This window comes from Anser brachyrhynchus (genome assembly GCF_964034855.1).
Source record: "Anser brachyrhynchus genome assembly, chromosome: 7".
NCBI lineage: Eukaryota > Metazoa > Chordata > Aves > Anseriformes > Anatidae > Anser > Anser brachyrhynchus.
Window position 1 is genome coordinate 40,835,921 of NC_137701.1, and position 21,724 is coordinate 40,857,644.

The 21,724-nt window shown below is 47.2% G+C and overlaps 1 long non-coding RNA gene across 1 annotated transcript; it reads right to left on the minus strand.

The window, feature by feature from the left end:
- Positions 1 to 17,701: 17,701 nt before the first annotated feature.
- On the minus strand, positions 17,702 to 19,792 carry LOC308197995. The gene is made up of 2 exons (XR_013953515.1): positions 18,771 to 19,792; positions 17,702 to 18,298 (listed from the first exon to the last, which is right to left on the minus strand). It is a non-coding gene; the product is annotated as an uncharacterized lncRNA (long non-coding RNA).
- Positions 19,793 to 21,724: the final 1,932 nt, after the last annotated feature.

Below are 21,724 nucleotides of genomic sequence, written 5' to 3' on the forward strand. Positions count from 1 at the left end.
TACTAAGGGTTTGCTGCGGCTCTAAAAAACCATCAAGCCATATTTGTTTTCTCTACCAACCTAAACGTCTCTGAATAGCTGCCACGTGTGTTTGGGGACCGCATTTCCAGGTCCCAGGATGCCCAGGATGATGCAGCGCTGCTGCTGCTGTGGCAGCGAGAGCAGGGCTGCTGCAGAGCACAGGGGGCAGCTGCTGGGGGTCGCCCCTTGCTGCCCCCCCGCCATCCCTGTGCCACCCTGCTGCGTTCCTGCGCAGCGTTGTCACTAGAGGGTCCTGCTGGCAGAGCTGCATCCCGAATTTATTGGTGTTTATTGGCATTTATTGGCAAGCAGCATCAAGCGTTAGTTTGGTGGGAGGCTTGGGGCAAGGAGGCTTGCTGCCTTGGTTTATCACTTCTCCATTAATTAACCTGTCCTCGGAAATGACACTTCAGACTTTTTACAAATGTTTCAGGAGGTAGCGACATGAAAGCCACATCAAATTTATTTTCCAGCATAATTTGGGCCATACAAGATACTCCGTCAATAGTTAATCCTAGAAAGATAAACTTGTAGAAAACCTTGCATTAAAAGAAACTCGAACCGCACATTCATTTGCCCACTTTGTGCCGTTATTAAGCACCCAGAGCGGAGACTTCTGCCTCACAAGCTCCTCAGAACGCCCAGCCTGCCCGAGGCGAACACACGGTGCTGCTCGGGGACAGCGGGCATGCCAGGCTGGTCTCTATAAACGAGCACTGAAGCACACATGGCTGTTATCAGACCCGTTAAGGAACCTCAGCGACACAGAAATCAGAGTGGACCCCCGTGGGTCACCCACCACAGCAGTGGCTGATGCTAGGGCTGGGGGCTCCGTGCCACCATGCCCCAAGTGCTGGTGGGGACGTCCTGGGGATGAGAGGTCCCCGTGGAGGGAGAATGCGGCTCCCAGCCCAGAGGTCAGCGACTGACCGGGTTTCCTACTGATTTCCCTTACTTCTATTTTTTCTGAACGACTGGGAAGCTTCAGCCCCGCTGCTATTTCGGAAGTTTGGAACTCGACTGGTTTTTCATCTTGTGTTTCTGCTGGCACGCCTGTCAAAACTCATACTGAAACCACGAGCCGTCTTTTAACCAGTGTTCTCCTACTGAAATCTGATGGCTTGACAGTCTACCAACGTGTCCAGAAACAATTAGCGTCTGATAAATTTGAAAATGCTGAGAAATGTTTTACTCGAAAGCATTATTTTTGGCTAACTGTACCATCTGGAAGTAACGGCTGCTTTAGCAGGCGTGTGGGGCACCGGGCTGTTCTGACAGCCCCATCTGACCTGCCTGGGGCACGGGCAGCCCCCGGGGAGATGAGGTTCTCTCCCCGCCTGCCTTGCAGTGAAGGCTTTGGGGCATTCAGAGCATTTCATGAAAGAAAGGCTACACCACAGTTGTTTTACTGGTAGACAACTCAGTTACCAGTGGGATTACCTCTTTTTAGACCTCAGCCGTTCTCCCAGCTCTTGGAAGGAAGCAGGCAATGCATGCGCTGCTGGACTGCACAGGGACGCACCGCGGGGAGGGGGCACGAGGGGCCAGCACCCTGAGTGCTTCAGCAAGCACCCGGGCTGAGCACACTTCGGCTTTCCACGGGGAAATAATGTGCTAATTATTTGGTAGTTCAGTTTTGTAATTAGTCACATAAACCAGAACGGGCTAAATTGAAATCTCTGCTCTTAGCTAATATATGGGAACTTTTATGGGAGCTTATTTGAGGCTATCTTTGTAGCCTGGAACGTTTTGCCTACCCTTGCCAGCAGCAGGTAAGTGCTGCTGTGCTGCCCCGAGACCTTTGCTTTCCGCGTGCCGCAGCAGCAGTGCAGGATTGTGCCCTCCCCTCCAGAGCAGAAAGGATCCTTTAGAAAATGCCAGACTGCAGCTTTGCAGACGAAGCAGAGCTCGATAAAGCATCGTCGCCGACCTTGGCACGGCCGCTGCAGCCGCCGTTCTTTGTACCTAGCTCCAGCAGCTGAGGCTGTGGCATGGGCATTCATTTCCTTTGGTGATATTCGGTTCACCTCAGTCACCGAAGACTTCAGACACTGAGCAATGAAAAGAAAAAAAAATATATTTCTGAAGATGATCTGAGGTCAGTCACCGATCAAGACCGTAAGTTTTATGTGGTTAAATCGCCTCAAGAGCTAGGTACATGCTGCAGGTCAGGTACGTTGCTATTAATTCAGGCTTAGAAAGGCAAACAATCTGAAATTTGTTTCGTAGTTACTGTGTTATGTGCCACATTATCTCCCCCCCTCACTCGTCCTTGTTTGGCCTGCCACATGTACGCTGTTTGGTTTTGTGTGAGCCTCGCTGCAGGGTCGTACCTGTAGCAAAAACTCCCCCGTGCTGCAATTTCCACACTGTTGGCACAGCTCTACCTGGGATGCTGCAGGAATTTCTGATTTCAGAGTCTTTGGTGAGTACAGGACGGGCAACAGCGATGGCCGGGGCTGAGCACTAGGACATGAGGGAAGGTGTGAACAGAAGCACCCAGCTTCCCCCCAGCATAACCGAAATAACTTCAGGAAAGGACAAATAGGAGGTAAAGCAGGGACACCCTCCTGTAGGGTGAGGAGACAGACAAACAGAGCCCTGGCACGAGGGATTAAATCCCCAACCTGCTTCTGGAGCAGAGGAAGCCACAAACGAGACACTGCAAGGAAATGCAGATTGTCAAAGGGAAGATGCTGATGGCTCTAAGCGTTTTGCGTGAGATATGAAAATGAAACGTCTCTGATCATTGTTTTTTATGGGAAAATCGTTGCCTTTCTGAAAGGTCATACAACAGTTGCTCAACTACAACCACACAAAGCTGTTAGGAGTTATAAAGGTCTGTTTGCCACACTTGTCCGTATGGCACTACTGAAATGAAAACATATTTTTTTTTTTTTTAATTACCTCGGGGAGCAAACTTTCGCACACCCCAGGCAGACCCGTCAGACCTCTCAGCGGCTCTCTGGCGGTGTTCTGCTCCCAGCCCCCAGTAATTAACACCATCGCCGGGAGAAACATGAAACAGCAGGAGCTAACGGGGGGGGAAATGAGGGGGTGAAGGGTCAGACAAAAATACCCACTACTGGGAATTAATTTTGGTCACAAAAGCTTCAGGAGGCCCAAAGCAGCTCCCAGCACAGCCGCACTCTGACTTCCCGGCCACTTGTGCAAGTGTTGGTCAGTAAAGATTCAGCTCCTGCTTCTTCCTCTAGCTGATGTCTGCCTTTTTCAATTTTTATTTATTTTTTATTTAAGAATATTCTGAACATTAAAGTCAAATCAAACTAAATGCAAGATAAAACCAGTATCCCCAAACCCTTACAGTTCCTGTAATCCTTTGCTGTCCCTGCACATGACCAGTTCCCTTTCTCCACCAGAGGAGGCTGTTAATGCCATTGGCAGCTGCCAGAAGTCCCCCAGTAAATTACCTCCCCAAAGCGTGGGGCTAACACATATTCCCTGTGCCTTTTATGAGCGGGAAAACGAATAAATGAGAAAATGTTTGGAAGCTAAACCAGCTGGTAAGTTTGGTACCCACACCAACCAGCGGAGGTCCATCTCACGATGCCAAAGGAGCGCAGTGAGGGATGCGAGGGACGTTTGTTTAACGTGTGTGCGTGTGTCTGTGTGTGTACCTGATGGTACACATACCCACATATACCCTATCTACATGGTTCTTTAGGCACAAAGTGGTACTACAGGTAGACATTGTATGATCGCTTTGCGATGCTCAGGGTCTGAGCAGGGCTCCCAGAGGCTAACCATTTTTCCCAGTGGAGCACCACCACGAGGCCTCCGAACTTTTCTTTATGCAAAGACATCTAAAAGGTTTCCTCTGCAAACTCCGGGGCTGCAGCCGTCTGGGGAGGGTGTTGCTGGTGCTATGAAGAAGTAGGTAGCACACAACATCACTCGAGGTCATTTGCCCAGTACCTGGTGCTGCTGTATCTGTATCCTGTACTCCAGCACCGTGCTGCAAACGAATGACTACAAATAAACATACAAAAATTCTTTCAAGTACGAAAAGTCATTTTTTAAACACAACTGTAACTTTTCACTACAATTAAATATATTCATGTTTCCATTCTCTTTGCTTTTTCTTGACATCTCAGTAGCTTCATTTCTATTGTCTGTAGATACTAAGTCCAAATTGCCAAATAATTTCTAAAAACATTTAATTACATGTGTTCTCCACCAGCAATTCACACGTATGGATATAATACTTCAGGGATCCTTTTTGGCGTTTAAGTAACGACTTCAGACATGACACCGAAGCGGCAGGTTTTGTTGCTGTTTCACCGTTATGAAAGCAAACGAGCTGCGGGGCGGGGAAGCAGCCCGGGCTCCTGGATGGGGCGAGCTGCCGGGCACGGCCGGAGATGCTGAGCGCTGCCATGGCAACGGCGAGTGGTACCCGGCTCCGCACGGCGGCGAAGATGCGATGGGGATGGGTGTTCGTGAAACTGCCCCCTCGCTCCCACAGACTTTTAAAAAACATCGTTTGGTACCTTATTTTTTTCCACTATTTTAGAAAGGTCTTGTCCATTAACAGAGCCATCACATCGCTCCGGACATCCGCCCTGCACAGCCTACCCGCCTTTGACCTCTCCTCCATGTACACACTAGACACATAAGAAAAAAAAAAAAAAAAAAGACAATTTAAAGTATCTGACTGCATTATTAATTTCCTCTCTGACTGTGCAACTAATTAGCAAGGTCCTGAATATTGACAGCTGCTTGGGAAAGGAGTAAAGCTACCAAACTGCAATTTTGATATATGTATATATTTGTATATAGATGAAACAGAGGTATGAAATATAAATATAATAAAATATGTATTCTTTTTGCTAGCATATTAATGTCAGGTATATTTTACATGTATTTATATTTTATATGTGTGTGTGTGCATAGGCATGCAGCAGGAGGCGGGCTGAAGGCCAGCTGTGTGCCCGCAGGTGCTGCCCACAGGCGTTGCTGCAGTGCTGAGCATTACCTGGGGCCACGGAGCCCTCCCCGACAAAGCACGCTCCGTTTTGTGTTCCCACAGTATGGCTTCTTGTGTTTATTAGAGCAGAAATAATGAAAACCTAAAACCCGATTAAGTTTAATAAGTTTTTTTTCTTTCATGAGAGCTTGCGGACACATTAACTGCCAAATTATAGATTAATTCTGCTCAGTGAGCCGCAAACATTTTGGTAGAAATAAAATCCATCCTTCGCAAAGAAGGTAAAATTCCCCTTCTAACAGGTACCTCCGTCATGGTAACACAAAATGAATTTAGGGGCTGAACTGCCACCTTTTGGGGACTGCGCTGGACATGCAGTGCCCAGCGCTACTGGTGCAGGACAGGCGCAGCCCCGGTGTGGTTTGAAGGGAAGAATTCGTGATTCCCATTCCGACAGCTTTTCCCCCAGCTCCCAGCTGGGCTCTCAGCAGGTCCAGGGCAGAGCAACAACTCCAGCTGCCGGAGCAGAGGACCCGAGGCTGGACACGCTGCAGCCTCCGGCAGGCGGAAAGCAGGAAAACGCCTCGTCTGTGGATGCAGCCGGGTCCTGCTTGAAAAGCCACCCATCCCACCAGAGGCTCTGCCCGCTGGCCGCCGTGCACCCCTCAGCATGCTGAGTGGCTGGGGAGGCCCCGGGGCGCCGGGGGCAGACGTGGGCTCCTGCACACCGCAGCCCCCCCGGCGCTGGAGCATCGGCACGATGCAGGCACTTGCCCCCGGCACAGCTCTCTGTCGCTTTAGCTGGTAATTTGCTTTGCTTCGCTAAACTGTCCCTGAGTTATGTATTTATAGCAAGGAAACCATAAATACTCCAAACCTCTGGCATTTAAGAAAGCCCCGTTTTATATCTTTTATTCAGCTAAATGATCATTTTATGCAATTTTCCTACAAGCCCCATACATATTTAGGCTGCTCCCTGTATCCCCTGTACATTCGGACTGGTAACTGCTCCTGGGCACCCCTTAAATGCAGCCGTTATCTACCAGGTTGTTACCAGGTCCGACCACCTTCGCTCCCATCCACGGCACAGCGGGGCCGCTCGCTGGTGCGGGCAGGGTGGGAGCCACGCAGCGCCCTTACACACTGCCCACACCTATGTTAAAATACACCAGTTAAAATACAGCACAGCACTGGGAGGAAAACGCTGCACCAGGGCCGGCTGCTGCTGCTGCTGCTGCTATATTTAGGTTCTCCTGCTGCTGTTTCCATTATGCCTGGCTGAATTTATTTCTACTAAATAACCATTAAATTGATCTGTTTGGACAGAAGTGGCATTGCAGTATTTTAAATGAACCTTTATTGCATCTTTTTTCAACCTATAAACATCTTAAACATTGATATAAATGCCTGCATTTCCAGATAAAAAAGGTATAATCTGCTTCCTCGGCGTGTCACCAGCAGTGCAGGCTCCCCTGGTGCTGCTGCAACCTGCAGCGCACGCATGGGTGGTGGAAGTGGATAAAAAGCAAAGTGAGGAATAGTTTTAGAACTACACAGCGTCATGTTTCTGCACTGCATTCTGCCACAAAACACAGATGTCTCCTGTTCTTGCTAAGGCACGTCATTATCAGGAAAATGACCACTGTTGGAGCCTGGTGTTTTGCAAGCAAAATCTAAAGTCCTCACTTGGAGGACTTGGAGGACACAAAAATTCACAACAGCTTAAAGAAGCTTGTGAGAGTGCAGCCTGCTGATGGTGTCTTACATTTCATGGCAAGAATCATGATTGTATAAACTCTGAAATACATAATTTACTGAAACAAAAAGGGCATAAGTATACTGAGACACATTAAATTATATCACCGTATCTAATCAAGATGAAAGGGTTTAAGATTAAAGCGAGAGACTGGCTCCATGCGATGTTATACTAAATTCCAGGAAACCGGACTACTGCTACCGCAGCGCTCTCGCTCAGGGTGGTAAGTTGTATGAGCACGATGGAGACAAAATAAATGGGGAGAGGACTCAGCTGACAAAGAAGTGAAGGAGAGAAGGGAACAAGGGGTTGTCAGTGGTGTGGTCTCATTGGGGATGGGTTGTGCCAAACGCCCTGCGCTGACAGTAAAGGTAGGATGTAAATAAAACTGAAGACAGAATTGGTCCTTTCCCCAACCCGTCCCCCCAGGCACAAGCACCCGCTGCAGCTCCTGGCCAGCCGCTTGGGCACAGCCACAGAAGCCTGTTGTGGACACCTGCGTGCCTTCCAAAGAGCAAACGAGCGATCAGATACTGGATAAAGCCTCCTTAACACCCTCAGGTTTTAACTGGGCTCTGTGCAGGTTCACGGCGTGGAGCTGAGCAGGGCAATGGATGCTCTGTATTTCCTGGGGATTACCCCGTCGGGGGGCAGGAGCAGCCCAGCCCCATGCACCCGCTCCCCCCGACGAGGCACCCAGACATCATTAGGAAATAGGTTAATTAATGCCTGTTGCCAGGGAGCACAGCAGCCACTGAGTGCAATGGGATCCTGACTTTGTTTTGTCCCTCGTATAAGCAGCATAAACTTTGCTTAGCTGTTGATTTACTCTGCAGGGTTCAGAATGAAATAAAAATCATTCTTGGGCAGTGAGGCTGAGTTGCAGCCTGAAGAAAATACAAGAAAATAATAATAATAATAAAAAAAAACACCACAGCAAGAAATACCTATATAGCTGTATGTAAGAACATATCAGGACAAAGTATTTCCACATGAAGATTCAGCAGTAAGCCTCATGAAATGGAGTACGCGGCCCAGCTGTAATAGCAGCAATTTAACCTGAACCTCTGAATATACCAAGGCAGATCAGGCATCGATCGGAGCAGATGCTGACTGCACCCAGCAATGATCATAGGAAGGAAGAAGCTGTATTTCTGCTGAAAAGATTTTTTTTTCCCATTATCATTAGCTTTAATGCAATTGAGACATCTGCTTGTGCAAACTCCCCCTATACGAGCAGTGACCTCGCAGCCTTTGCCACCCGTACCCCTGAAGGCTGGCCAAGAGCTCACAGCGCAGTCCCGCCCCTCTGACTTTTCCCTTAGGGATGCTCAGAGGGGCCGAGGACAGCCAGGGCACTGAGCCACATGTCCCCAGCCCACGCAACTTCCCACCCAGGGATGGGGAACCCAAATACAGAGCTGGGTTTTAGCTTCGCACAGGGCCTTCTTTATGGTCTAAAAGCACCCCGAGAGCCACGCAGGGCTTCCTCTGACCCTGTGAAGTGGCAGGTTTGGATGAGCCACCCAGGCAGGAGGGGGGGCCATGCCAGGGCATTCAGCTTTTTCCCCTTTTACCTGTTTTAAAATGCTTTCAATGTAATGTATTCATCTGTGAGAAATGAAACTACTGCGCAATTTGTGTCTCAGAAATTCTTCTACTTCGCTTAGAGCACCAGTCACTATTTAGTGGAAATAAGGTGCCTGTTAAAATTTGTAACTGAAGGAAAAAACAGATATTAGTTATCCCCAGCAGTGCATGTAAAGGTATTACATTCCACTGCACTGTATCGACACACAAGTGTGCCACACCAAAAGCTCTTCTGACCCAAAAATGAAAAATTAAGGTATTCCAACTTGCATTTTCCTTTGTTCTCATAGCTTAAAATCAGCTGTTCATCGTGCTGTTATTATAACAGAGGAAAAAATCTACGTTAAGTTCCCATTTGCAAACCAGCACAGGTGCAGCATGATATTCCTTGCAATGTTTCCTATCCAAAATTGCAGCGTAAGCCTCGTGTGAGTATGGAAATGCTGCACTTGTGAACAGGGGACTGCAAACACCTCCGTAAATCCCAGGTACACTTTCAAGGTGGGCAGCCCGGGCTGCACAGGCAGCACTGCACAGGGGATCCCCGCCCCCAGAACGACATTTGGTGCCCGAGGAGGCCCCTCCAGGAGCGTGCCCCCTGCCAGCCCCCAGAGCTACCCCCTTCCTCCCCGATCCAGCTGGAAGGTTACAGCCACCATCGGGTCTTCCCAGACCCCCAGCACCAGTCCCTGTGACCCCGTCTGGACAGTGTGGGCAGACTGAAACACAGCAAACACTCCTGAACCATACTTAGGATGCTATTTTACATTTTGTCCTCGGTTTTGCAGAAGGGCGATACATCCAGCTGACAAAACACCGGCTCCCTGCTGACGCGCTCGTTAGTTTTCAATAACGCTGTGAGCCCAGCAGCAGAATTTCTCAGGGCAAACAAAATATTTACCGTAACGCCCGCAATCCATCACAGCAAGCTGTGTCACAGCCACCTGCTCGGCGGTGGGACCAGACGTGCCCGATGGCCACCCAGGGCCGGGCCACTGATGCAGGGCACCCATGGGAGACGCAGGCACCCTCGTGGCAGGGCGACGCTGGGGGTCCCGGCCCACGGCAGAGGGCAGCGAGCACCGCAGAGGGACGGGGGATGGAGAGGCGAGCAGTTTATTCCCCAGGGCTTTCTGTTGCCGAAGCTCCTCCAAGGCTGGCCTCCCACTCCTCGGAAACGCAGGCTGCAGCTCGCGGGGGCTGCCACAGGCTGGCAGACGCTCGCTCACCTTTCCTGCCTTTCTCTGTGCCCCCATTGCATGTTTCTCTCAGGCATTTCCCTCCCTGTTTAACAGCTTGTCACCTTGGGGCAGGAACAAAAGGTTTGAATGGGATAAGGAGTTAATCACGGCTTTTCTGAGTCGTATTTGGAGTGAGCAGGTTTAACTGGCAATTGATTCCGTGGGCTGGTAAAGGATATATTTGTTAAAAAACATACTTTTTCTAGTTAAAAGACTTCCCACTCCCATTTCCCCAGGACACCTTAACTACTTCAGTTCTCAGGGCAGGAAAGGGCGCCAGGCTCCTCAGCGAGCCCAGCGCGGCCGGGTTGCTCCGGGGAGCTGCAGCCACGGCGTGGTGTTTGTTCTGTGCCTGAAGTCAGCCTGCTACACAAACGGTCCAAGGCTTGAGATTTTGCCACAGGCGCTTCAGGAGCTGCAGTTTCCTTCACACGGCCTGTCGCAGCCTTCCTCGGGAACCCAAGGGAACTTTGTGGAAAACCTGCTGGTGCCGTGGCTCACGTCTGCAGTTCCCACCTAATCCACCAGATACGTTCTGGGCTTCCTGCTGCCGGCTACAAAGCTGCGATTTTATTTCCTCTAGCTTTCAGGGCACGTTAATGTATATTATCCCCTATATTTATTTACGGGATACAACAGAACCCAAATTTTCAGGGAAAGTCTATACATTTTGGTAGAAATAATAATTACTAAGAGAGTCTGTTAGGAGATTTGTTAAACTTTATTTTTTCCTTTTCCTATTTCTTTTCCTCTAAGAATCTATGAGGAGTAAACTGATGTTAACCACTCCTCTTTGTCCTCCTATGAGTAACGGGGCTGTGGAAGAGCTTGACTCCACCACATCCCTCACTTTGGAGGATGATCATCCTGCTTATTTCTGGCTTGTCGGTCATTTGCATCCAGTCTGCCTGCTCCAATTGTGCACATTATATCGAATTGAAAGAATTTTGCAAAGTTATTGTATGGTAACATCTGGAATATTAAAAGGTGCTGATGTATGAGAGCAAAACCTATTTACTTGTCACTTCAAGCTCCATTAGAAAAATTATGTTAAAAAAATCTTTGTTTCTTTCAGGGAAGGATATGTTAGTTTGCAAATTCTAATGGAGCCTCCAAGTGTCAAGTAAAAATTGAGAGCTTCCTTCTAAAATTCATCTTTGAAAATTTAATTAAGGAAGGAAAGCTGTGACTTCCATGAGATGTAGAGAAACTTTCATCCGTGTAATAAATTCCAGTGAATTCTAGGCATGAGACATGGGCACAATTGCTTTGGTAGGAGAGAGCCTCTCCCCACTGAGGATGCAAATAAAACCCTGCAAACATCCTGGTTTTCCTGTACAAACCACACAGTTAGAAAAAGCTTTGTTTAAAAAAATAAAATTTTTGCTTTTACTCCAATGGGTATCGTTCGGATGTCATCACAGAAGGGGACAGGCTGGCGTAGCTCTGGCTATGGCAGCCTCAGAAGCTTCCCGTGAAGCTCTGCTGAAAGCCACGGCTGCAGAGAAATCTGCAGGGCGCTCGGGAGAGGAGTCAGCAGCGCTGGTCAGCGTGAGGGGGAAAGGCAGCAGGGAGGGCAGCGATCAGAGCACAGAACTAGCGCCTGAAGCTCTCGGTGTTTCCCTCAATTACCTTTTTGGTCAGACAGCTGGCGTATTACCTCTGAGCAACCAGAATTACATGTTTGCAATTAAGAGCCCCGCTCAGAGTGAAGGCTAATTAGAAATCTGCTCCGAGGCAGAGCTCGTGCAATTTTGCATATGCTAACCTGTGCTGATGCACTTTACGAATTCAAGGTGGAGACCTCCCATTTGTATAGGCTTCGTGGGAGTAAGTGTCTGTAAAAAAAACTAAGCAGATGAGGGAGGTGGCAATAGAAGAGCAGTGTCTTCCCCAGAACAGACTGGGATACCAGAGGATGTGAATCTGTATTTCCCTGAAGCTGATGATCCACTGAAGCATGTAAGAGAAAGCAAGATATCTAAATTATGCTGTCTCAGCTTACAAAGCCAGAAGCACCTGCCCTGAGTCATTTCATGGCGGAATCATCAAAATTTATAGGGACTGTGGGACATAATCCCAGAACGTGCAATGATGTGTGCAAAGCCTGTCAGAAAATGTGGAGAACTGGGCGCTCTCCAGAGACCAAAAGCCTCAACAGGCGTTAGTGTCTTCTGTGGCAGCCCAGAAAACAACTGGCCAATAAGAAACAAGTTTATTATTACTATTTTTATGATCAAACAAAAACACAGCACATAAAATAAACAAATAAATAAAATAAATAAATAAAAAAGAAAGGTTCAAAGCCAGCCAGAAGCAATTAGAGGCTATGCCTCAGCAGGTTTACACCACAGTCTAAAGCAATTCTCAAAGAAGTTACAAAGAAAAGCCAGGATTAAGCCACTTATTGCAAAGAGCGAGATTAGATTTCTAACGTGACACAGTTTTCAGCTCCTTGGCTTATAACAGAAGATAGCTAAAAGGGTGCCCGGAGGAAGCTACCAGAATGATTTCTAAGTTTAGCAAAACCTGCTTTGTTGTGAAAGGCTCCCAGCTCTCATCCGAGGGAAGGCAAGGAATTCATCAAGAAGGACTCTTCAGCTCTGCAGACAAAAGCAAAGCGATGCAATGGCTCAAACCAGATAATTTCAGGACTTGAGTACAGTTCAAGTGTGATGGCAGAGCTAATTTTCTCATGGTAAGTTATCCTGGTGGTTAGAGGCACACATTTTGAAGAAAAGTTTCATGTAAAAACTTAAAATATTCTGATACCACATAATCAGAAAAAAAAAAAGGCTGTCAGCGGGCACACAGGCTGGCATGGTCACAGCGATGAAAGGCAGCACCGACTCCCCATGGAGCCTGGTGGAGCCCAAAGTGGAGAGACCCGGCTGCTTTTGTTGCCTGCCCCAGGAAAGCTGAAGTGCTCGAGCAGGGGGGGCGGACCGGACAAGCTCCAGAGGTCCCTGCCAACCTCCACCAACTGTTCTGCTTCTACTCCTAGGAGGTAATTTGGACAGAACCCACTTTTTTCTCCTTCTGAAGAACAAGGTACTTACAGAGGTCACTCTAGAAATTAATTTCACCGTAAGGTTATGCTCTGTGGTCTGTTTTATCTGGAGTAATGCATAACTGCTTTAAATATATACCACCTGGTTTCTTTCTCTTTATTAATAATGTTAATAAAGTCTTCTGATGAGAAGACCTTGTTTACTGCAGATGACAATGTAGCGCATAAAGACTTTTAAATTAGTCATTTGCAGCAGCAGAAACGTTGTATTTTTTTATTTCACTTTTCATCATGCTATTAGAGATGGTGCGACTGTTTCTGTAAAACAACTGCCCACACAGCATCTGCTAATGTCATAGCTAGAATAGCGCATTAATTTATTTTCTCAGGGTGTTTGAGAAGTGCAGACTCTGCCAGCGTTTATTAGAATTCCTATCACTTACTGAAGGCATGCCCTGAAAAGTTCGATGTAAACCAAAATGCCGTCAACTCAACCTTTAAAATAATACCCTTAAAACACAGAAGTGTACGTTTACATGTCATCTGCTCCTAAAGCAAGAATAAATGAGGTACTACCCAAATATTTTCCGAGGACACAGGATTGCTACGTGGCATCAGTGCTGCTGTGCCAGAGGTGAGATCTGCGGGAGGCGCCTGGCGCAGGGTGCGGGTCCCGGCTCCCGCTGCACCGCACTGACGTGTGCCCTGATGCTCTCCAAGGGAGGTTGCTTTTGGTGCACGGTGACGTGTAAGCCAAGCCCAACGGCAGCCTGGGTCAGCCGGAGCAGCTTTGTCCAGCTAACGGATGGGACACGTGCATGGCAGCCGCCCCAGCCCGGCACAGAGGGTGCAGCAGCAGAGCTGCGTCCCCAGCCAAGGCTCCGTCGCTCCCAGGGGACAGCTCAGTTACTGACCAGCTGCTGCACTTCCACCATCTGGAATTTAAACCCTCTCCCATCCCCCTTTTTTTTCCTTTTACTTTTAAATGCAAGTACTGTGAAGAGAAACACTGAGCTTTTTCTGAAAAGCCTGGTGGGGCTTCCCCTCAGCCTCCCTTTGCGCTGCCTGGGACACACGCCAGGCTGACCCAGCAGCCACGGGGTTTTATACGCAGTTTCCCAAGGAAAGCAAGCATTTGCTAAATGCTCAGTGGTGGGAAACGAAGTCCACATGGAAATGAACTAGAGCAGTTACCAGCAACTGAGTATGAAATCTAACTGCTATCATTTATTATAACTCATCTCAGAGAATCACAGAATCATTTAGGTTGGAAAAGACCTCTAAGATCATCCAGTCCTGCTGTAATCTTGTTTCTGGGCAAAGCAGAGGATTCAGCTACAGAAACATTGAACTATTGTCTTCAGAGAGGGGGAAAACCTGACATCAGGGAGATGAATCAGTCAGGGCATGAGGCTGTTTAGGACAATTTGTCCCTTTTAAATTTGTATTTATTTTCCAGTAAATTTCAGACATTTGACATGGTCACTGTTGGTTGAAAAGCCATTCAAGTACTTCTGCTCTTTCATATATATTAAAGTGTTGATGAAAAATATGTATAACCCATGCTGATTTTTCTATCCCCTTTTCCCCTCTATTAGGATAAAACATTTCCTTAACTCAGAGATGAGATACTCACAGCTGATCATTCCCTATTCCTGATGGTATCTTCTCCCTGCCTTTAAGTTTGAGAGCATTTATTAAATGAAACACTTAAGAAATGACTTCAGAAAACCACAGAATCTGTTTCTATAGAGACAGGTCTATCTTGATTCAATAAGAGGTTTATAAAAAGGGGAAAAGAGGACAGGACAGCGGGACAGCAGGCAGCATTAAATATGCTAGATAATTGTATTCCACGGAGATTTTGAGCTTACAGATGAGTCTAATTAGCCAATAACTGTTTGTGAAGAGATTGTATAACCCAACAGCCCTGCCACCCGTGAGAGCTCCCCTCGGCGACCCAGCGCCGGCTGCCCAGTTGCTGCAGCCCGGCGATGGGACGCGCCTCACCTGAACGGGACAGCAGCACCAGCTGTGATCGCCAGTGGAAATGCATTTACCAAAAAATAAATGAGAGAGCCTTTACATCTGGCATCGAAGAGGAAACACAACCCAAAGACAAGCTCCACCTTTGGCACCCACCTCCACGCTTCAGTTAGCAGAAATAATTTGAGCTAAAAGTCAGCACAGAAATGAAGGCATACATGCACACACTTTGGACTTTGCCAGCTGTATGAAGGCTTCCTGCTGGAAAGGGCACTTAAATAATAGTCTTTGGGAAAGATTTGTTTTCCCTGGTAATTCAGGTCATGGACTGAGGCTCATTAGATATTTTCAGGTAATTCACGTGCTGTTTCAAGACCATAAAGTATCCACTATAAGGACAAACATCTACAGCTATACACCACGCATATTCCTCAGCCCTTTGATAAAGGAGAGCAATGATTTATCAAAGCATCTCTCCACATCTATAATTCCTTGTTACAGATGTGCCGTATTTTATGCACAGTACTTCAGTAATCTGATTAAAGCATATTTCAAAAGCTACAGAAAGTAGGGAAGGATTTTTTTTCCCCCTATTGCCAAGCTTTTAAAAGGAAGAGTTGTTGTATACATATTTCATAACTTTATTGTGAAAAAAAAGTGATCAAGAGATGTAATGCCCTTGCAACAGCAGTTGTTGCCATTGTGGCAGCATTACAATTATTACAACATTACAAAACCTTATTAAATACTCGCTGTAACAGACAATAAAACGCTAGCTTTGCGCTCACCACCCGTCATGGATACCGCACTCATTAAGTAGCTCAGTCCAGACATCAGGACCTTGCCCTTTAATAACCATTTCTGCTTTTCCCTTTCGTCTGAGGACAACCAGCTCCAAGTCCAGTGCTGGCACATGCAATTTACAGAAATTTTCAAGCTATTTGGAACCACTCGGTGTTGGAAACAAAAGCAAAGCCACATGAGGAACCGAGGGGAAGAAGCAGCGATGCTCCGAGCACTTTGGCTTTCTTGGTGTCAGCGAGCTAGGGGCATCGCGCAGTCAGCCCCCAGCAGTCAGTGTGCTCCCCCCGCACGGGGCAGAAAAGTGCTTCAACGCAGCTAATCCCGGGGAAGTGCCCCAAAGAGGCTGCCCCCAGCTAGACCCCATGCTGCAGGACCTCCCCCAGCACAGCAGCCAAAAATTAGCCCCCCCACCCACAGCCTGCTCGGATTCCTGCACCCACAGTGATGTGGAGAGCTTGGGATCTCCAGCTGGAGGGCTGGGCTCTGGCACTGAGTTACCGTGGGGTGCAGCAGAGCCCCCAAATGCCCGCCCGGTCACCGTGCAGCCCCTCTGGGCTTCAGTGGGATTGCAAGGCTCCAGGTCTCACTCCCCTCCAAAAATCGTGCAATGCTCTCAAAAGCAAACGGGCAGAACACGGGCACCTCTGTAAGGCTGCATGCAAGGGAAGAGGTTTCATGCTGCGAGATCATCACCATCCCCTGTGCTCATGGGAACACACTGCCTATTTTAATAGGAAAATGAAAATAACAGAATTGCTACAATCAGTACACGGAGCAGAGATGTTTCTGATCCAAGGAATCATTTCCAGTTGCCATAGAAACAACCTTGCATAAAAGGGACGGTGTTTAACGTCCTGTTAATGTGAAGTACTGCAGCGAATTATGCTCATTTATAAGGGGGCATATTTTGCACGTGATGTAATTCCTCTATTTGTGCACTTCACTGGATTGCAGATTATCGTTTGGAAAGTGATGTTTCACAGCACATAGCCCAAAGGCCAGGGAGCTGCCTGCGGGGACATGCATGGCAGGACTTCCCCGGCCCCACGCTGTGCCAGCCCTGAGCCAGGCAGGACTGCTATAAATGATGTACATGATATAAAGAGAGACGGTCAAGTTGGCATAGCCCAGCTATTTAGCAGGAGCAGAGTGCTCCCCACAGCTCAGGCTGTCTGCAGCCCCATGGACTCCTTTAACGTTCACATTTTACATGTGCTGCTGGGCCACGTATTCAATAATGCAAAATCAGTTGTTGTTTGTTTGTTTTTTAAACAGCTACAATTCCTTTAATGAATAATCATAAGCCCAGGAAACAAAGATGAAAAATTAATATTATGAGTTTATTAACTTGTATTTCCTCTGTTGCTAATGTAGCACTCAATGTTACTCTGGATTACAGCCACAGCTGAGCCATGGCTTTCTGGGGGGCGCGTAGCATCAGCAGGATCTTCCCAAGAGGAAGCACCCAAGCACAAAAGGAATACCTGGGAAATTTAAACCACAAAAGGAGCTCCTTGTGTCTGTCCTGCTCGGTCGGATTTTTGCCCATCTCCACTTCCCCATGCCCACAGCACCCAAGGGCTCCCCAGGTCTCCTGGAGAGGTCCCCGTGGTGCTAAGCACACCGCGCCGCCCCGGCGAGCTTATCCACGCTCTGCTTACAGAGCGCTTATTTGCTTCTGCTGAGAACTCTCCCAGCACTGCGGAGCACACTTCCAACCGAGCTGGGCCTCAGAGAAAGTAAATGAAAAAGTAGAATCAAGTCAAATGCCACAGCTTTTGTTCCCATCTGTACACAAAGCCAGCTGAAGTCCCTCCCCAAACACTCACCCTCTCGCCTTCCTGCCTCTGGCCCAAGAGCTTCACCAGGAGCTCGAACACTGAGCTCCAGCCCTCAGAGGACCTGGGCGCTGCACTTGGCAGCTCTTTCCACATCCTTCCTGAGTTTGTCTCCTCTGTATTTAAATCATTTACAAAATCCTTCTTTTTAACAAATTTGCAGGGGATGGAGTTCCATAACTGCATTGTGTATTACGAAAGGACCTATTTTTCCCCCATGCTGTCTTTTGTGCTTCCTGTGAATTTTATTTCTCCTCTTTCTCATATTATTGCCTTCTCTGTGACACTGACCATTTTATATATCCTGCTCAGACATTTTGCGTGCCTTTTCTGTCATTTTCTCAACTCGAAAATCATAGTCTACTTAATTTTCCCAGTCGAAATCACTCCATACTCCAACAAATTAGAGAAAAATGGCAGCAATTATCACTACTGCAGTCTTTTAGACCCTAGATAAGAGGAATGAGCATTGTCAGAATAACATTTAAAATACAGAAACACCACCAATTTAGTTCTTCGTAAAAGAAATACTTTATTTCTCCTGACATTGATCCAGTGGGCACACAGGATCAAGCTATCCACAATGGCCTGAAGATTTTTTCCTACAAATAATGGTCAATGTTGACATCATTTTTGCTTTGTACAGTTTGGATGGCTTCTCCACACACACCACTCACACTTAGAAAGCCTAGTTTTCCCCCACCATCTCTGCCAGTTACGAGAAAGGTATTTTTGCATAAGCTTCAGGATCAGCAACAGGTGATCAAAGTCACTTCTGCAAGCACAAAAACAGCGAAAGAAGTGAGTGCCCCAAAGATGAAAACCACTAATGCAGTGGTAACTGAACAATGGTGCATGTTATTTGAGAAAAGGCATATTCTTGCACTCAGAAGCAAATAACTCAAGGCTTTGGAGGAATTCTTAAACACTTGAGCACAACCACATGGTGAAGAAAGGAACAGAAACCCAAACCTGGGCCAAGGTTCTCCCAGCCCCAGCTGTCCCATCCCGTCAGTACGTCTGGCTGCACCACAGGGACACGGAGCACTTTTGGGGGCCACTTGGCCCTGTGGGACTTCCTGCAGCTGGAGTCGGTTGTAAATCCTGCAGAGCAGGGACAGAATAAAGGCAATGAACCAAAGCCGGTTTGGGAACACCGAACAAAATTAATTCAAGTATCTCAAAACATGACTGCCCTTCAGCATTATTGGTGCAACTTCCAGCCGCAGCTGCCTAAACCCACGAGACAGGAACACTGCATGCTCACTGTACGTTATGCGTTACTCCGTCCCCTGCAAGCACCCTGAAGCACGCCGGCAGCCCTGCTCCCATTCTGCACCCCGTGCAGCCTGGCCAGCCACAAGCAGCTTTGCCAGAACCTGCCGGGGGGCGCGTCGTGGTCCCGCATTGCCACTTGGCAGATGGGACACACAGCGACATGTAGAGATTGGCTGGTTTGTTAGAGAGCAAAGTTACCTACCATGAAGCAAATTAAAAAAAAATTAGTAATTTAAATAGTAAATTAAAAAAAATAATAGTAATTTTAAAAAGAAAAAGGAATAGCAAGCAAGATCACCTGTGCAGGCTTGGCTGTGCTGCAGAGGAGAGGTGCCAGGTGTCAGCCTGCGTGTGCTGATCCATCCTGGGTCACGGGCAGCAGCTTTCGCACTCCGTAGTTGCCAAGCAGCACGTACATCACAAGGGTAAGTGCCCACTGCGAGCTAAGGCACAGCACTACAATATATCGCGCTATACTGCCTTGTCCACCACTCCCATACATCCATTGTTTGCAGTATTTTTTTCCCCAATATGAAAATAGCATACAGCAAATAATTGTCAGCTGTCAAGAGTCAGAAATTAAGTCTAAGATTGGAACAAGTGCAAGCACAAGTACACTCTCCAGCCAGCTCAAAGAATAAGGAAAAAAATCTAGTAGATTTTCCCTATGGGAAGCAATGGCATTCAGGTATTTGTTTTTTCTGGGAAAAATCCTTATATTTGGCCATTCTTAGCAATAAATTTCTATAAAAATTACATCAGTGTTGGCAACTGAAAATAGAAAACATCAAAAAGCCATTTTTGCAGTGCAGAGATGAATCACTTCATTTCCAAGAGCAGCTGCCTAGCAGTATTCTTAGGGTGGGAAAAGGATATTTTGGTCACTACAATTGTTTCCCTCTGCAATTAGACCATCCAAGCACTGCTAGCCCTCCCAACAAGCCCCCTAATCACCAGGCTTTGTCAGGAGAAGCGTCAGGCCTGGCAGTAAGATGCCGTGCAGGGCTGGAAGAGCAGTTCCCCATGGTGGTGGGAGAAGCCCCTCCGGAGAGCCCCCCGGGCACGGCTGCAGGGCACCCGCATCTGCCCCTCCTCCTCTGGACACGAGGGCACTCACGAGCAGGCAAGGAAAAAATTAGCACTGAAGAAAAACCTCAGAAAGTCCATGTTGGGGATGTGCAGAGACCGAGGGGAGCACAATTCACAAGCTGTCCACGAGCTGAAGCCTTCGGAGCGGATTTCAGCGTTTCTGTAGGTGGAATCTCAGTTTAGCTACATTTTTGCACTTGAAAAGCAAGACACTAAACATGTTTATTTATCCCTCAAACCATCTGAAGCCTCAAACTCTTATTGAAAACAATAGAACAGTCTTTTTCTGTGAGGAAAAAATATTTGTTCAGTCTACAATGCTAGGTATAACCCCACATTATACACTATATTACTTTAATATGATTATTACCTCATTCAAAAGCAGCATAACAACAGCTCTGCTGCATCTCTGCCGCTTCAAATGGCAGGAATTATTCTTTTAAGGGGGAACCTGCTGAGGAATTTGCAAGCTGGTGACCTCCTGTGGCTATTTCTCAGTTTATGACAAAACTAAAAACAATGAAACAAGTACAGTTCTGGAGTTTTTGTCTCAGAAACGGGACTTTTTCTTTAGTCCTGTATACAAAGTTAACCTCTGCTACCCCTTAACAGCAAGTTCCAGAGGTTGTCCCTTCACATACGTAGCTGCTCATAGCTTGATGGAACACTGCAGATAGCAAAAAGTTATAAAAAAAACACATTCAGATCTTCAAGAATTTGACAAATGAGAACAACACCTGTGCAGAAGAAATACAAAGTGCAATACACTTCATAAAACACTCCAAAAGCAGAGGGAGCAGCTCAGCAGGCAGGTACACCTCCCTCAGACCAGTAATAACACCTTTAACAACTCCTGCTTTATAACTGAGCGTTAACAGATCTGGGAGGCAGTTTTCTTGGGTTTTATTTGCTGTTAAAAAGTTTCCTAAGAGGGAGGAGCGCAAGGAAAAGCAGAGGCAGACAAGTCTTGGTGTCTGTTTGTGTTCTGAAATGCCATGGCTCACTTTTCAAAAGCCTGTGTGTGTCCTTACACCTGTCTGTTTGCACACGTATATGTGTATTTGTGCACAGATACAGCCCACAGAAAGGCTCTCACGGAAGATTAAACTTTCATAAAAGTACACTGAAAACTACATGGAAATAGACTTAACATTTATTCAAAAAATGTCAGCCTGCTGAATTTTATTGCAACTTCAGGCTTTTGTCTGGCGTTCATATATTTCGCAAGTTAGCTGTTATTTCCTAACAAAGAGGAGAAAATGAGGCAGCATGCCCATAAGCTCACCAGGCAAGCCAAGCATTCCCCCCACGAGCCTGCCCAGGCTGCCCATGCCGAACCCCAGCATCCCCTGACGCTGCAGGAGGCGCACGGAGGCAGCACGGTCCAGCAGGCAGGCTGGTGGTGCCGATGCCTTGCTTCACAAGCACTACATCAGCTGCAAAACGAGTGGCTCTGGACAGCAGCGACTGCCCCAACAGCCCAGGGCTGCGACCTGGCTGCACAGCAGAGCGACACTCACTGTATGGCGTTATTAGTCCGAGGAGAAAAGCAGGCAAATAACCTTCCTTATGTGTGCAGTGGGAAAACTCTCATAAAATGTGTAACAGCAAATGCGTCAGATTATTTGAGGCTTCCTTAAAAAGCACAAGATTTTTGGAAATACAAAGACTAGACCATGTAATTGCCTTGCCAATGTTTCTCCAGTGCAAACATCAGATTGTTTGTGGGAAATAATAGTTAAATCAACAAAGATAATAAAAGGTGCTGCAAGGAGGTTGAACCTGCCTTTGAATAACTCAAAGTATTTTGGAGATTGCATTTTTTTTTTTTAAAGTGCTAGAACTCAGAATTACTTTCACAAGTAAGAATATTCAAAAAGTAGTTTTTCTTTCATTTATTCACAAAAGCAGTAGCTCTGTCCTCTACTAGGCTGTTCACTGAGGAAAGCAGAGCTACCCTAGGAAATCTTATTTACTGTAATCATCTGCCTTTATTTTCCTGCATGCCTTTTTCACTGTGCCCTGAATAACTCACTGGATGCATCCACAGCTCCAGTACAAAGAGCCCTCAGCACCACCTCCTGCATTGCCTCAAAGCACGGTCTCTGGAGGCTCCCTTTAAATTGGTGCTAGGAAGTTTTCCTCCTCCTGAGTTTAGTCCCT